The sequence below is a fragment of the Mus caroli genome, unplaced genomic scaffold (genome assembly GCF_978045245.1).
Source record: "Mus caroli unplaced genomic scaffold, Mus_caroli_1 scaffold_13, whole genome shotgun sequence".
Classification (NCBI taxonomy): Eukaryota; Metazoa; Chordata; class Mammalia; order Rodentia; family Muridae; genus Mus; species Mus caroli.
The window spans coordinates 83956609-83975464 of NW_028227268.1; positions in this window are offsets into that span (position 1 = coordinate 83956609).

An 18856-nucleotide genomic window follows, 5' to 3' on the forward strand; every position below is an offset into this window, starting at 1 on the left:
CTAAGAGAACACAAATTCCAGCACGGGCTACTATACCCAGCCAAAGTCTCAATTACCATAAATGGAAAAACGAAAGTATTCCACGACAAAACCAAATTCACAAATTATCTTTCCACGAATCCAGCCCTTCAAAGGATAATAGAAAAAAAACAATGCAAGGACGGAAACCACGTCCTAGAAAAAACAAGAAGGTAATCCCTCAAAAAACCTAAAAGAAGACTGCCACAAGAACAGAATGCCAACTCTAACAACAAAAATAAAAGGAAGCAACAATTACTTCTCCCCAATATCTCTTAATATCAATGGACTCAACTCCCCAATAAAAAGACATAGACTAACAGACTGGCTACACAAAGAGGACCCAACATTTTGCTGCTTACAGGAAACTCATCTCAGAGGAAAAGATAGACACTACCTCAGAATGAAAGGCTGGAAAACAATTTTCCAAGCAAATGGTAGGAAGAAACAAGCTGGAGTAGCCATCCTAATATCTAATAAAATCGACTTCCAACCCAAAGTCATCAAAAAAGTCAAGGAAGTGCACTTCATATTCATCAAAGGTAAAATCCTCCAAGAGGAGTTATCAATTCTGAATATCTATGCTCCAAATACAAGGGCAGCCACATTCATTAAAGATACTTTAGTAAAGCTCAAAGCACACATTGCACCTCACACTATAATAGTGGGAGACTTCAACACAACACTTTCACTAAGGGACAGATCATGGAAACAGAAACTAAACAGAGACACAGTGAAATTAACAGAGGTTATGAAACAAATGGATCTGACAGATATCTACAGAACATTTTATCCTAAAACAAAAGGATATACCTTCTTCTCAGCACCTCATGGTACCTTCTCCAAAATTGACCAAATAATTGGTCACAAATCAAGCCTCAACATATACAAAATATTGAAATTGTCCCATGCATCCTATCAGATCACCATGGACTAAGGCTGATCTTCAATAACAAAAAAAATAATAGAAAGCCAACACACACGTGGAAACTAAACAACACTCTTCTTAATGATACCTTGGTCAAGGAAGGAATAAAGAAATTAAGGACTTTTTGGAGTTTAATGAAAATGAAGGCACAACATACACAAACTTATGGGACACAATGAAAGCATTTCTAAGAGGAAAACTCATAGCTCTGAGTGCCTCCAAAAAGAAACTAGTGACACGATACATTAGCAGCTCAACAACACACCTAAAAGCTCTAGAACAAAAGGAAGCAAATTCACCCAAGAGGAGTAGATGGCAGGAAATAATCAAACTCAGGGGTAAAATCAACCAAGTGGAAACAAGAAGAACTATTCAAAGAATCAACCAAACGAGGAGCTGGTTCTTTGAGAAAATCAACAAGATAGATAAACCCTTAGCCAGACTCATTAGAGGGCATAGGGAAAGTATTTTAATTACCAAAATCAGAAATAAAAAGGGAGACATAACAACAGATCCTGAAGAAATCCAAAACACCATCAGATCCTTCTACAAAAGGCTATACTCAACAAAACTGGAGAACCTGGATGAAATGGACAAGTTTCTAGACAGATACCAGGTACCAAAGTTAAATCAAGATCAGGTTAATGATCTAAACAGTCCCATATCCCCTAAAGAAATAGAAGCAGTCATTAATAGTCTCCAAACCAAAAAAAGCCCAGGACCAGATGGGTTTAGTGCAGAGTTCTATCAGACCTTCAAAGAAGATCTAATCACAGTTCTTCACAAACTATTCCACAAAATAGAAACAGAAGGTACTCTACCCAACTCATTCTATGAAGCCACAATTACTCTGATACCTAAACCACAAAAAGACCCAACAAAGATAGAGAAATCAGACCAATTTCCCTTATGAATATAGATGGAAACATCCTCAATAAAATTCTTGCTAACCGAATCCAAGAACACATCAAAACAATCATCCATCCTGACCAAGTTGGTTTCATTCAAGGGATGCAAGGATGGTTCAATATACAGAAATCCATCAATGTAATCCAGTATATAAACAAACTCAAAGACAAAAACCACATGATCATCTCGTTAGATGCTGAGAAAGCCTTTGACAAAATCCAACACCCCTTCATGATATTAGTCTTGTAAAGATCAGGAATTCAAGGCCCATACCTAAACATGATAAAAGCAATCTACAGCAAACCAGTAGCCAACATCAAAGTTAATGGTGAGAAGCTGGAAGAAATCCCACTAAAATCAGGGACTAGACAAGGCTGTCCACTCTCTCCCTACCTATTCAACATTGTACTTGAAGTCCTAGCCAGAGCAATTAGACAAGAAAAGGAGATCAAGGGGAAACAAATTGGAAAAGAAGAAGTCAAAATATCACTCTTTGCAGATGATATGATAGTAAACATAAGTGACCCTAAAAATTCCACCAGAGAACTCTTTAGCCTGATAAACATCTTCAATGAAGTAGCTGGATATAAAATTAACTCAAGCAAGTCAATGGCCTTTCTGTACACAAAGGATAAACAGGGTGAGAAGGAAATTAGGGAAACAACACCCTGCTCAATAGTCACAAACAATATAAAATACCTTGGCGTGACTCTAACTAAGGAAGTGATTGATCTGTATGACAAGAACTTCAAGTCTCTGAAGAAAGAAATTAAAGAAGATCTCAGAAGATGGAAAGACCTCCCATGCTCACGGATTGGCAGGATCAACATAGTAAAAATGGCTATCTTACCAAAAGCAATCTACAAATTCAATGCAATCCCCATCAAAATTCCAACTCAATTCTTCAAGGAATTAGAAAGGGCAATCTGCAAATTCATCTGGAACAACAAAAAACCTAGGATAGCAAAAACCCTTCTCAAGGATAAAAGAACCTCTGGTGGAATCACCATGCCTGACCTAAAGCTCTACTACAGAGCAATTGTGATAAAAACTGCATGGTACTGGTATAATGACAGACAAGTAGACCAATGGAACAGAATTGAAGACCCTGAGATGAACCCACACACCTATGGTCACTTGATCTTTGACAAGGTAGCTAAAACCATCCAGTGGAAAAAAGACAGCATTTTCAACAAATGGTGCTGGCACAACTGGTGGTTATCATGTAGAAGAATCCAAATTGATCCATTCCTATCTCCTTGTTCTAAGGTTAAATCTAAGTTGATTAAGGAAATCCACATAAAACCAGAGACACTGAAACTTATAGAGGATATAGTAGGGAAAAGCCTCGAAGATATGGGTACAGGGGAAAAATTCCTGAATAGAACAGCAAAGGCTTGTGCTGTAAGATCGAGAATTGATAAATGGGACCTCATAAAGTTGCAAAGCTTCTGCAAGGCAAAAGACACAGTCAATAAGACAAAAAGACCACCAACAGATTGGGAAAGGATCTTTATCTATCCTAAATCAGATAGGGGACTAATATCCAATATATATAAAGAACTCAAGAAGGTGAACTCCAGAAAATCAAATAACCCCATTAAAACATGGGGCTCAGAACTGAACAAAGAATTCTCACCTGAGGAATACTGAATGGCAGAGAAGCACCTGAAAAAATGTTCAACATCCTTAATCATCAGGGAAATTCAAATCAAAACAACCCTGAGATTCCACCTCACACCAGACAGAATGGCTAAGATGAAAAATTCAGGTGACAGCAGATGCTGGCGAGGATGTGGAGAAAGAGGAACACTCCTTCATTGTTGGTGGGATTGTAAGCTTGTACAACCACTCTGGAAATCAGTTTGGCGGTTCCTCAGAAAATTGAACACAATACTACCAGAGGATCCAGCAATACCTCTCCTGGGCATATATCCAGAAGATGTTCCAACCAGTAAGAAGGACACATGCTCCACTATGCTCATAGCAGCCTTATTTATAATAGCCAGAAGCTGGAAAGAACCCAGATGCGCCTCAACAGAGGAATGGATACAGAAAATGTGGTATATTTACACAATGGAAGACTGACTACTCAGCTATTAAAAGAAATGAATTTATGAAATTCCTTGGCAAATGGATGGACCTGGAGGGCCTCATCCTGAGTGAGGTAACACAATCACAAAGGAACTCACACAATATGTACTCACTGATAAGTGGATATTAGCCCAAAAACTTAGGATACCCAAGTTATAAGATAAAATTTGTTAACCTCATGAAACTCAAGAAGAAAGAAGACCAAAGTGTGGACACTGTGCCCCTTCTTAGAATTGGGAACAAAACACCCATGGAAAGAGTTACAGAGATAAAGTTTGGAGCTGTGACGAAAGGATGGACCATCTCAAGACTGCCATATCCAGGGATCCATCCCATAATCAGCCTCCAAACACTGACACCATTGCATACACTAGCACGATTTTGCTGAAAGGACCCAGATATAGCTATCTCTTGGGAGACAATGCCGAGGCCTAGCAAACACAGAAGTGGATGCTCACAGTCAGCAATTGGATGGATCATAGGGCCCCTAATGGAGGAGCTAGAGAAAGTACCCAAGGAGCTAAAGGGAACTGCAACCCTATAGGTGGAACAACATTATGAACTAACCAGTACCCCAGAGCTCTTGACTCTAGCTGCATATGTATCAAAAGATGGCCTAGTAGGTCATCATTGGAAAGAGAGGTCCATAGGACTTGCAAACTTTATATGCCCCAGTACAGGGGAATTCCAGGGCCAAAATGTGGCATTGGGTGGGTAGGGGATTTGGGGGGGAGTGTATTGGGGACTTTTTGGATAGCATTGGAAATGTAAATGAGGAAAATACCTAATAAAAAATTAATTAAAAAAAAGAGTATCTGAAGCCAGGTATGACTGGAATGTAGTTTCTGGTGACCCCCGCAGGTAATTTCTGTAGAGAAAGGTCTGGCATGAGCTATAGCAAAGAGCTTATCAGAATCAAGAGAGGACAGCAGTTACACAGTCCCATGCTGAACAGCTCTCAAAGCTATGCCCCCTCAAGCTGCTAGGACAGCTATGCCCACAAGCTGGAGTTACATAGTCAGCTATATTACTCTCTATTTTCTTGGGACCCTCATGACTCCTTTGCATTTCCTACAATCAGGTTTCAATCTCTATCCTTGTACAACATAATTGGAATATCATATTTTTGTTCATGGTTTCTCGTGCCTCTAGAGACTCAAATAAACCTTGTTTCTCCCATCATCTGTCCTTAAATCTATGAAAGAGTTCCTCCTGATTCTATCAAGATCACCCACAGACAATCAAAATGCATCCATTAACAGTGCATTGAGTCCTAATTATATTTGACATCTGCTGGTGGCATTAAGTTGGACTTTTTAAATGTTTAGTTAGCTAGAACATGATTTTATGTCAACGTGTTTATTTTGCTGTTTTTTTTTTCAGATACATTGGGGGCATTTTTCAAATATGAATCCCTGAATTCATCCATAACTCCCTTTTATTAAAATCCTATGATAAAAATAAAACAAAGCAAACTAAAAATCCATCAAGGATGAGAAAACTGGATTTCCATATATGGTAAAAGAAAATGGTTATAGAAATGTCAAGTATTTACCAAAGACTCAAAATCTATTTAGTAACAGTTACTATGAAATCCATCAAGAGAACAAAGTGTCAAAAGCATCATAATGTTTTCTCACAATGCATGTTTTCTAAATATTGCTAAATACCTTCTAAAGTTTTGGAAGTTAATGTGGTGAATAGGTTCTACTCTCTCCAGAACCTAGAACAAATCTCTACATATTTTTCTTACACCTGTTACCTCTTTGAAGAAATATCTGGCAGGGTACTTTTTATAAAAAATCTCTTTACATCCTCTTCTCTTCCCAGGCCCCCCCTTAAAAATCCCTTCCCCATTTACACATCTCCTACTCCATCCTTTGGGTTCCATCATACTTTGGGGCATCTAGTGCTAGCAGGTCTAAGCACTAGACTTCTCCCACTGAGGCCCACCCAGATAGTTCAGATAGTGTAAGGGGGATTCAATGGCAGGGACTGAGTCAGCCTCTGATCCACTTGTTAAGGGACCCACATGAAGACCAAGTTGCACATTTGCTACAAATATGTAGTGTCTACATCCAGCTCCTGCTTGCTCCTTGGTTGTTGAATCAGCCTCTGTGAACATCTAGGGTTCCAGGATAGCTTACTTTGTGAGTATTACTGTGGTGTCTTTGACCCCTGTGAATTTCTCACTTCTGATTTCCAGTCTTCCACAAGAGTCCCTGTCTCCTCCTGGTGTTTGACTATACGTCTTTGCATCTGCCTCTGTCTGCTGCTGGATGAAGCCTCAAAAGAGATGGTTATGCTAGGTTTCTTTCTGCATACATAGCAGAGTATAATTAATAATGTCATGGATTGACTCTCTCACATAAGATGCGTTTCAAGTTAAGGAAGTCTTGAGTTGGTTGTTCCTCAGCCTCTGCTCCATCTTATCCCTGTATACCTTGTAGGGAAGACAAATTTGGGGTTGAAGGTTTTGTGTGTGGATTAATGTCCCCCACAGGGGTATCCTTTTTATATAAGATAATATATTGGAGAAACACATTTGTAATTATAAAAATTATCCTCTCTTCAACTTAATAATAATTTTAACATGTAATAATACATATTTCTGAATTTAAATATGACAAATTAAAGCTATTTTCACTCCTTTTTCTCCCCTTCATCCTTCTCCCTGTCCCTTAATAGTTTAATAGTGGGGATATTAATTTACATAAAATTCACATTTTCTTAGCTATACTATTTTCTTAATCTGCACATCACCATTGTTCTCTCTCTCTCTCTCTCTCTCTCTCTCTCTCTCTCTCTCTCTCTCTCTCTCTCTCTCTCACTGGCAGTAGATGAACCTCACCTCTCCCTGAAACTCTTTTTGTGTTACTGGGTTCTTGCACTATCTATTAGCTTGGGCTCATGGTCATCAGAATTTTCCTTTTATAGTCTCTTTAGCAATCCATCCTAGAAAGTCCATGACCCTTAACAAAGAAGAGCCTTCGTGTTTGTTCATCCTTGACCTGATCATAGACACTGGATAACCTTACTGATCAAGTACACTTATGATCAGAGACTAGAATCTTCAGTCTTAATTTCATCTTAATAATACTTAACAGTCTTTATTTCTTACTGGCCGTAGCTCTATTTTCTCTGTTGCTCCTCTAGGGTTACCACATACCTAACTCATCTTTTCAGCTCATCTTGGACTATGTCCAGATTGAAAATTAAATACCCACAGGCATGAGTTTCTTCAGCTGCTTTTCTTCTTCACCATGGACAGAACCTGTGTGTTGAATGTTAGTGGTATTTATCTGTCTTTCATTCCCATGGTTTCAGAGAATGACATGCCTTCTCCCTTTCAGAGTTGCCTCTCCACATGCAGCCACCATCTCTTTTCCCACATGTTAGAAGGCTTTGTTTAATCAAATGTCCCTTCTTTCTTTCATCTATAAATTTTTCCCTTCACAAGTCAGGTTTTAGAAAAAGATTCATGTCCCTCCTCTAGTCGCTTTGCAATAATATTCCATGTCATTATGTATAACTCTTTGAAGTGCTGACTCTCAGACCATCTGAGTCCCAGCTGGCAGGCTTTCCTCAGTTCTTATGTAGCCAGACATGTCTGAATTATTCAGTGTAGCATCCTTGAAGCTCTCCTATTTACATAAACTGAACACAAGTGCTATCTTGCCTTGATTTCTCATAAACTCACTCACTGATCAAGGTCATCAGTTTGTCTTACTGGCTCCTCCCCTCAATGCTGAGTTCCTGTCTCTTCTGTCATTAAGCGTTCACTTTAGCCATTTGACATGATTCTCTTTGAAACTATTTTCTTACTACTTTGTTTTTTTTGTTATAATATGTATTTTGAAATATCATCAGTACTTAATTCATCTAAAACAGTTGTTCTCAAACTTCCTAATGGGTTGACCCTTTCATTTAGGGTCCTATTCATGTTCTAGTGAACCCCAACCATGAAAGTATTTAGCTCTGAATTTATAACTGTAATTTTGCTGCTGTTATCAATTGTACCATAAATGTCTGATACACGGGATATCTGATATACAGCCCTCAAACAGTACCATGACCCTCAGGTTCAGAAGTGCAGATCTAAATTCTTCTGTTACAAGAGAAAAGAATGGTGATGATGAAGATGGTGGTGATAGTGCAGGTGACTGTGAAGATGATGATGAAGAAGAAAATGATTAAGTGTTGACATTGCCCTTCAGCAAAATCATAGCAGGTGGTCTGTTGTGGAAATGGACTGGAGTTGCTTCTTTTTGAAGTGATGGGGTGTACACATGGAGGAAGGCTTGTATATTTTTGTTAAATTACTTGAAAAAAGGATTTTTAGGAGTTGAGCTACAGTTTTTGTGTTTTGTAGGTATGTCAAGTACATGTAGCCTCATTGGGTTGAAAGCTATGAGTAAGCTATTATAGACCTGTTATTTGGCCTCGTAAATCTTATTTAGTAGAAGAGTAAAGTGAGCCCAATGTTTTAAAAAGTGAAGGAAATAATTCCTTCTATCATCAAGGAGAAGCCTGCATCTGATATTTTGTGATTGTATAGTGAAATGTTTAACTGTATGTAGATATCATTATGAATTATCTTATTACTCTTCTTGTTCTTGTCTTATTCCTTTATAGTACTAAATAATCTTGTGGAATTCTGATGTTCTAAGATATTCTTTGCTTCAAAAATGAATATCCTGTCCTTAGGGAGGGGTACCAAACTAGCTTTCCAACTAAATCTAGTTGCTGAAGTAAGGCAATTTCTGAGGCCCAGGGTCTGCTCTCTTTTGTTGAGAGTGATAGTGACGTGGCTGCTTATGGCAAACTCAGTGCCAAGTACCATGTTCTAGCAGGTCCTGTTCTCAGTGTGCAATGTGTATTGGATCATTTACTCCACCCAGTTCTGAAGTCCTGACCTGTTCCTACTCTTTTCACTGACAAAATAGCCAACAGAACTTAACAAAGAATAAAGATTTGTTTGTCTCAAGTTTCCACGGGTATTTCATTCCATTCTTGGTCACAGTGTTATGGTAAGAGGAAACCTGTGATAGAAGAAATTCTCCATGCCAAGATAGACAGTACTAGGCATAGAGACTAAAAAAGGACATCCCTGAGATACTATGTGTCCTTCAAAGTCAAATAATCTACCTCCTTTAACTAGAACTCCTCATTAGATATTCCTAGCACTTGTCAAATTAAAACTACTCAGAGCAGATCAAGCATATAATGTATGAATTTGGAGTTAGGGATTTCATGTTAAAATGTAAAAGGCAGGGGCAGCAGTTTTCCCAATTTCACAAAAGGGAGGTGCATTACTTACATAGTTTCAAAGATCATAGTTTCCTACAGTTAGATATATTATGTACTTCTTTTATACTACCATAATCACACTGAAGGTACTGTTCTTTGGGGACTTAATCACTAACTTTGTACCCATTTCTCTGTGATAAATCCTGATAGATGGAGCTATATATCATCTTGTGTTCTATATCCTCACTGTTCTTTTCTCCTCTTGTCCCAGAGGCATAAGCCTGCTGTCACTGATACCCATTTGAGCAGCTTGACAGAGCAAGTGAGTTAAAACTTCTTTACAAAAGGGGCTGAGGTTATAGAACAGTGGGTAATGTCCTTGCTGGAGGAAACATAAGTGGATGAATCATGATCCCAAGCTCACATGTCAGGCTGGGAGAGTTGGCCTGTGTCTGTAATCTCAGGGCTCCTCTGACAGGAGTGGAGATGAGGAAGTTTATGGTTGATATAGTGAGGCATGGCCTTGGCAAACAATAAGATAACCAGACACAAAGCAAGGAGGAAGGTAGGGAACAACAAGAGGCATTGGCCTTTGACCTCTGCATGCACACACTGGGACACGAGCCTCACGAACTCATAGAATCACACACACACACACACACACACACAAATACACACACACACACACATATGCAAAGGAAAATAAATTTGAATGAAATATTAAAGGTTATTGAAACCTGCTATATACTTTTCATTCCTGTACATGAGCCTGACCAAATATAATAGGTAGATAGAGAGACTGGCAAGGTTTGTTTGTTTATTTATTTATTTATTTATTTACTTATTTACTTACTTATTTATTTATTTGGTTTTTCAAGACAGGGTTTCTCTGTATAGCCCTGGCTGTCTTGGAACTCACTCTGTAAATCACGCTGACCTCAAACTCAGAAATTCACCTGCCTCTGCCTCCCAAGTGCTGGGATTAAAGGCAAATGCCACAACTGCCCAACAGCAAAGGTTCTTCTAAAGTTCAAAACATCAAGTGTATTTGATTTAATGTTGAGTACGAATTTTCTCTACTTCATGATCGTTCTTTCTCTTCATTTCTGCTTCCTTTATATATATTATTGGAAAGCATGTAATATCCAAGAAATGTGTACCAAAGTCAGATTTTGGATAATTTCAGAATTTGGATTCAGAATATGAAAAGTCTAACTTGATTTTTCCATTGTCCTCATGGTTTATACATTGTAACATATATTGAAAATATCTGATTTGAAATAAAATCAAACTTCATTTGAAAACTAAACACTGCATAGATATATTAAGCAATATAGTTTAGGGTATCTATTTTATTTTTTCTTCTATCTTTGAAAGGATGGGTAAGAGTACTTAAATTAAAAACAACAAAACACTAAATTTCTAACAAATCGTTGGGGTAAATCCAAATTTTGTTGTTACACACACACACACACACACACACACACACACACACACACACACACTATCTTGCTATATAGCCCATACTGAATTCAAATCTAGTTATCCTCCTATCTCTCAATTGTTGTGATTACAGATATTTGTCATTATACTGAACAGAAATACTATCTGTCACCATTATTAACATACCTTAATACTTAAGAGTTTCTTGGTCATAATGCCTGTCTGCCTTCTTTTTTATTTTCATTTTATATCTTATTCACTGCCCCCTTCCCAGTTACCCACTTCTACAATACTTCCCCATCCCCCTCCATATCTCCTCTGAGTGGGTAGGGGCACCCCGGTATCACCCAACCCTGGTACATAAAGTCTATGTGAGGTTACAAGCATCCTCTGCCACTGAGGCCAGAAAAGGCATCTCAGCTAGAAGAACATGTCTAGAAGACAATGCCTGCTGTTATAAACTCTAGTTTATAACTGAAATTTTTCTTAAAGAATTTATGGGCTCTATATGCTTAGACTCTTTCTCCCTAACCTCAGCATTTTTTGCAGTATAATGGATAAGTTAACTTGTCTTATTAGTACACCAACTACAGGTGATGCTAATTGTGTACCTATTTAATATCTAACTAAATTATGGGAGAGTACAAACCATAGCTCCATCCTTTGGGCCTGTATTCAAAGTGATGAACACAAAATACATAGTGAATTATAAATCTTTAGCAAATTGTTCAACAATTGCAAAAGTGGCTGTTCCAATACTTATACATATGGACATATCTGTAGCAGCCTTTGAATTTTTTTTGGGGGGGGGCGTGTTGAGACAGGGTTTCTCTGTGTAGCTCTGGCTGTCATGGAACTCACTTTGTAGACCAGGCTGGCCTCGAACTCAGAAATCTGCCTGACTCTGCCTCCCAAGTGCTGGGGTTAAAGGCGTGCGTCAGCACGCCCTGCTGGCCTTTGAATTTTTAAGGCTGCAATATGATTTCAGAAAGTTTCATCTTTGTTGCATTTGTGAAGAATTTGAAATTCTAAATAACACCACAAAATAGCGAAGTAGAGGCTGCCTTAAGTCAACACAGATGCTTGCTATTGCAGATTCTGAATCTTTATAGCTCAGCATCCTCATTTTTCTAACATTTATAAGCCACCCATTCTTATTTGACATGTTGGTTTTGAAAACTCCACAAATTTATTTCATCTGGCAGCTTTATTGTCTGTGACTTTATCAGTCAATTAAAACAACAATTAAACATGAAAAATATTAATCTACATAGAAATTATGACATACTTCCATCAAATAAACACAATCATTACTATCTCCAATTCATGAACTCTGAAAACAATGTTGAGTTCATGCTCAAGACATGCAATAACCAGATGACATACAGATTGACTTAATCAACTCATTATTTTTACCTCAGAGTAGTAAATGTTTTGTTAAAATTTCAGAGAATAGAATATTGTTTAATACATTTAATGTGTTTTGAGAAATATTTTCACATCAGAGACAACCAGTGAGCCATTTTAAAGAACACACTGAAGCAGAGAAATAGAGAGATCTTCGTATACATATACATATGTATGTGTATATATATATATATATCACATACACACACACACGTGTGTGTGTGTGTGTGTAATATTTTCTTTCCTTACAATGGATCTCTGTGATTCTTACCAAGGATCCCCATTTGAAACTGTGAATAGACATTCTCACTACAGAGGATTCAGCAGCTCAAAATTGTTTGGGCAAAGCTGAGATGTGGCCTTTCATTTGACAAGAAATTGGAAGTAAAGAAATCACAATAAGTAGCCGGCAATAAATGATCTGTAATGGAAATGGGCCATATTTTTTTATATTAGCTGCCTTAGAATGTTATGACAGAAATACTATGCCAAAACAAATTTAAAAGTAATCTTAACCATGAGGAGTCACATTAGGCACCTGTTGACTCCTTTATACTGTGCATAACTTAATGAAATAGACAATCATTTCTCACAAAAAGTGTAAGACTCTGTTCACAATAGGGAGTAAAAATTATAAAAGTAATAAATTGTCATTTCAACTTAAAAGGTATTGTTATTTATGTGGACATTTTATTTTACCAGAGAGAGTCTCTATTATATTTTCTTTCAGTTCTTTTTAGCTTCTTGAAAATATAAAGGTATTTTTCAGAATAAAATAATATCTTGAGACATGTTTTTTATTTCTATTGCTAGTTGAATTGAATACAAAATCCCTCTATATTGTTGCTTTGTATATCTTCCTTTCTAACCTCACTTCTGGTTGTCTCTGATGATGTTTCTTATCTCCCACAGAACATCAAATTACCTATAGTAGCTTCAGATATAGACACATTTCCATATTCATTAGAAATCAGTTCACGCATATAAGAATTCAGAAGTTCATAGATGCTCAAAAGCCTATATAAATTGATGTGGTATTTTCACATAACCTATACACACCTGACCCACACCTTATACTCCCATATGTCTCATCATAGTTTAGGCAAAGTGAAAACTGTATTAAGTGTTGTTCTACTGCATTGGTTGATGAATAATGTCAAGAAAAAGTCTATATTTGTCTTCCATAAATATATTTTCTATAGGCTCTTGAATCAATGGTTGTTGAGAACAGAGAATGAATTGGAGCACAGAGCTCCAGGCTATGCTTCACCTTGAAACAGTTCCTATATTACTGTAGTTATCCCTTGAAAACATTTCTTGCTTTGGAGGCCTCAGCTTAAACCATCATTATATCTTTTCCAGTATGTTCTCTGAATTTTTCTGAAAGGCTTAGCAGGCTGGCTCTCCACTGTCCACCACTTTCTGTGATATAACTACCCATTGTGTCTATTCCAGAGCTGGCTGGCAATTATTAAAAATGATACTATAGTGGATGAAGTACAGCCACTTGCCTCAGTAATGACTGTCCTGCTGGTAAAAAATGGTGTCAGTTCTTGATAAAGCTGTTTTGAGCTCAAGTTTTAGTGAAAGAACCTGTCACCAAAAGAAAGGGGTGACTTAGAACACATATGAAATACAAACTTTACCCCTTCTTTCTACACAGAGACAGAGAGAGAGAGAGAGAGAGAGAGAGAGAGAGAGAGAGAATTTACATGTGCACAAATTCACTATGCATGCATACACAGAAGTCATAATAGAAGCATTAATGGTAATAGTAATAATTAGATAAAACTAATTATGTCCACATGCCAACTGTCAATTTACTAACTTGAAGGTTCTAGGCATGGCTGATCTTCTTTAGAAATCTCTGGTTCAGATTTGGGGCAGAAGGGCACACCTACTCAGAGCAGAAGTGGAGGGGTGGGGGAAGAATTGTGGGAAGGAATGACTGGTAGAGGGGGCAGTGAACAGGATGAAAACTGAATAAGTAATAAATAAATAAATAAATAAAATCTAAATAAAGAAAGCCCTGGGTTATACTGAGAATTCATTGCTGAAAATTACTGACCCAAAATGTGAAGCTATTAACATTATTTCTCAATAATTGTTTTTAGATACAGCAGCATTTCTGTATGATCTGTAAGATGTTGACTTTCTTCTTCTATTGTAAAATATAGGATGTATGACAGTAATTTGCAGCATCAAAAGAAACTATAAACAGCCTCAGTTAACATTAATACGAGCTCTAGCAAATGCTGACCATTTCCTCAGAGTGTTTGTCTATTCTTTCCTTATTCCTCTCTGAGCATGCCTTACAGAAGATGAAAGCCTTCATCTATGCCTTTACTCATTGTTATTCATTGGTCCAAGGAAGCTGAGATGGGCATCTCAGTTTATTTAATCAGTGGTTCTCTACAAGAAGGTTAGGGATCATCTCTGTGTATCAGAACTGATATGTAGCAGTGTCCATCAGAAGAGATTAGTAAGCCTCTGTCAGGGTGGATGGCGCAGGGTAGAATGAAACCTGAAGCTAGGTTAAGTAATTGGGTTCTTGTTCAATACAGGTACTTGTTTTGCTGTGTAATGAAAGAGCTTTGGTGCAATAGATGTCTGAATCCAAATACCCTACGGATTTTCTGATGGATAAAGAGATAGGAGTGAAAGGCATTTAATTTAGAACTATTGAAAAAACTTTAAAGAGATTAGAAAAATGGCAAATGCACTTTTAAAAAAGAAATCAAGAATTCTTTGTTACTTATCAGGATTTTTTTTAAATTTAACACTAAAACTTTTTTTTTTCTGTTGTTTTTCTTTCTTCCATCAGCTTACCATCATTAGTTGACCTTTAAGACTCAGGTTATGTGGAAGATAGCAGAGGAACTCTTATCTCCTAATTCATTGAACCCAAAGTTAGGTCTTGAGATTGCCCTTGAGTCTCACTGAAGTGTCACACCAGAACTTAGGCAGAGCATTGGCAAAAAGAAGGTCTTGCTTCAATGGATCTTAGTTCCCGTAATGTCAATACCCACCAGTGTATCTAATCTTCTGTTAAAAAAAAAAAAAGACATTTAAACCTAGTTCTCAGAACACACTGTAAAAATATACTTCATTCAAAGGGAATGTAAATCATGAGCATGGTCATGCAATCAGATGCCAAAATGAATCATATTAATCTCTAAAATAAGATTATTCATGCGCAGCTCTGTCTTTCAGTCTGTCAGAGATTAATTCAATCTGTATACTTTCTGCAATAACTGACATCAACACACACTTTTTCCCTTCTTCTAGGATTATCTGACACGCAATTCAATAAAAGACATTGTTTAAGGAAAAAGAAAAACTAGGACTCTAAAGGCGAAGAAAATCTACCATTTGATCCAAACTGCTCTCACTTCACAGACTGTATAGAAACCTCTACTAATTGTATTGCACAGCACATGCAACGTGTTCCCAGTAGCCCTGCATGTGGCCTGCATGCCACTCTCTTAACACTGATCCTTTCTTATCTGTCCCATGTGTGTAAGTCTCCCTCGAGTGGACAACCTGCTTACTCACAGGTCATCTTCCTTTGCTGTTTCCTGGCCTTGCCACCTCATCCCATGCTTCTCTTCTCTCTACTGATTATAAAGCACACAATGACTATTAATAGAGCTATAGTTCTACAAAGAAGGTATGTGCAGAAATAGGCTTCTCATATGTGCTAAGGAGCTGTGTGTGCCAGCAAGGCTCATAAGGAACAAGTGTGATTTGAAGCCAGAGTTCAACTTGAAACTGATTGTTTAAGTCTTGTCAGCTCCCATGCATCTTAGAGACACATTTTCTCTCAGCAGAGGGTCAAATGTACAACCAACTGATGATACATTGCAGCCTTGAGACTGGGAGTGTCTCTGATGAAAAACACCAGCAATCCCAACCTATGGTGTCAGGGAAGGGCCAGAGTAGCAATACCTTTTCAAACAGATGACTGCCAGATGTTGAGTGACCCTCCCTTTAAAAAAAAAAAAATCCGCCAGGAGGCAGAACCCTCATTTATCTCTAAATGAGGAAGGAGACCTTCTCCATTTTTCCTGATGAACCCTCTACTTCATTTTGAAGCTGACAAGTTTAAACAAGATGAGAATCAGATTGCCTCTGCCTATCTCATTCCTTCAGCACCAGCAGACAACATAATTAATGTTGCTGAGGAAGAAAGAAAAGCTTTTTTGATGAGAACTTTTTTTTCTTGTCTTTTATGAAAAAAAAAATGTGAGAGAGTAGGTTGCCTTTTGCACATTGTACAAGGAAAAGAACTACACAAAAATGCATAGGATGTTCTCTCTCTCTCTCTCTCTCTCTCTCTCTCTCTCTCTCTCTCTCTCTCTCTCTCTCTCTCTCTCTCTCTCTCTCAGTGTGTATGTGTATACGCGTTGATGTGTAGGAACCAAATTGTCATTGCACACTATAAAAGTCGATGTCATATAATATTAAAAATTACAATTAGCTTGTAAACAAGTAAAAGAAGAAGGTAGGGCAGGTAGAGGAACAGGGGAAAGGAGAGAGAGGAGAGAGAAAGCATATACAGTCGTTCACACATAATTACTTCTGCGGGCTTTACATGTCTTTGTATGAGTTTACTTTGGCCTGTTTATTTCCAGTATATATATATATATATATATATATATATATATATATATATATATATATATAAATATATATTATATATATATATATAATATATTATATATTTTAAATGAAAGTTTGATATAGGGAGCACAAAAGTTACAACAATATTTCTTTGGCAAATAGTCTAACAAGCTCCTCTCAATCAGGATTTTTTTTTAAATTAGGTATTCTCTTCATTTACAATTCAAATGCAATCCCAAGAGTCCCCTATACCCTCTTCCTGCCCTGCCCCAACCCATCAACTCCTGCTTCCTGGCTCTGGAATTCCCCTGTACTGCGGCATATGATCTTCGCAAGACCAAGGGCCTCTCCTCCCATTGATGGCCAACTAGGCCATCTTTTGCTACATATGCAGCTAGAGACACAGCTCTGGAGGATACTGGTTAGTTTTAATTTTTTAAACTGTAACACTTTTCAAGATTTTTAAAAAACTCCTCTATGTATTTCTTCCTGTCCAGGCTGCTGCTCAACAGCATTTTGAGCCTCATTTTCCCTGTCTTACTCACCAAGTGGATTATTTTATCTTGGTGCGCAAACATATTCATGTCTAGACTCAGTATTTGATTTTGTTCCCTGACCCTTCTCTGTGTCTGTCTTTACAGACTCTAAGTTACATGCATGCTAGCTCTCAGGCTTTGACCATGAGATTTTGTCAGCATGACTTGCTTTGAGATTCACATGGATTTGCTATAATACTCCTATTTTTCAAGACTCAAAAAGAATGGCATTTTATGTGTAATTATTTTCTTATGGGATCCCCTGTCCTCTTTATCTCCATACCACTAATGTAACCATGGAAATGCTGTATAGACAATTTTTCTAATAACTTTGAATATGATATACTGCATTTTGTAATGATTTATTCACAGGTATATGCCTTTTACTTTGTCAAGAGCTATGTAATTAAAACAAAAATATACTTGCTCCTAAAAGTATCACTACTTAAGTCTTTGTAGATAAATTGAATTATTTATATTGTAAAAAGTTTATATAAATAATGTATCTTTTTTGCATTTATTTTGAAGGAGACTATTATATTATTTTAATATACATTTCCTGAAACACTTTCAAACACTTCTGTGGCCAAACTTATAGTCTTTCAAGACAGAAAACCAGTATCTATTTTTAAGAATAGAGATTTTCTTTTCTTCTTGCTAAGAATAATGGCAAATACTTTATCCTCCCATTCTTCTCAGTCAACGTTGGAACAGTATTACTTATCATGCATCAATTTGGTGTCTATAAACTTACAAAGATAGTAGAAATATTTATTTTCATGATTAACAAAATGTAATTGTTTTATTTAGGGCACATAGACAAAATAGACTATATTATTTTAAAACTTACATGCCCAGGATGCTTATAACCTGTGACTTAATCACTTAGCCAATGTGCTTACTTTTATACTGTAGCAATGAGCATTAATTTTTTTAATATTTTTTATTAGGTATTTTCCTCATTTACATTTCCAATGCTATCCCAAAAGTCCCCCAAATCCTCACCCCCACTCCCCTGCCCCCCACTACTCCCACTTTTTGGCCCTGGCATTCCCCTGTACTGGGGCATATAAAGTTTGCAAGTCCAATGGGCCTCTCTTTCCATCGATGGCCGACTAGGCCATCTTTCGATACATATGCAGCTAGAGACAAGAGCTCCAGGTTACTGGTTAGTTCATAATGTTGTTCCACCTATAGGGTTGCAGATCCTTTAGCTCCTTGGGTACTTTCTCTAGCTCCTCCATTGGGGGCCCTGTGATCCATCCAATAGCTGACTGTGAGCATCCACTTCTGTGTTTGCTAGGCCCCAGCATAGTCTCACAAGAGACATCTATATCTGGGTCCTTTCAGCAAAATCTTGCTAGTGTATGCAATGGTGTCAGTGTTTGGAGGCTGATTATGGAATGGATCCCTGGATATGGCAGTCTCTAGATGGTCCATCCTTTTGTCTCAGCTCCAAACTTTGTCTCTGTAACTCCTTCCATGGGTGTTTTGTTCCCAATTCTAAGAAGGGGCAAAGTGTCCACACTTTGGTCTTCGTTCTTCTTGAGTTTCATGCATTTAGCAAATTGTATCTTATATCTTGGGTATCCTAAGTTTCTGGGCTAATATCCACTTATCAGTGAGTACATATTATGTGAGTTCCTTT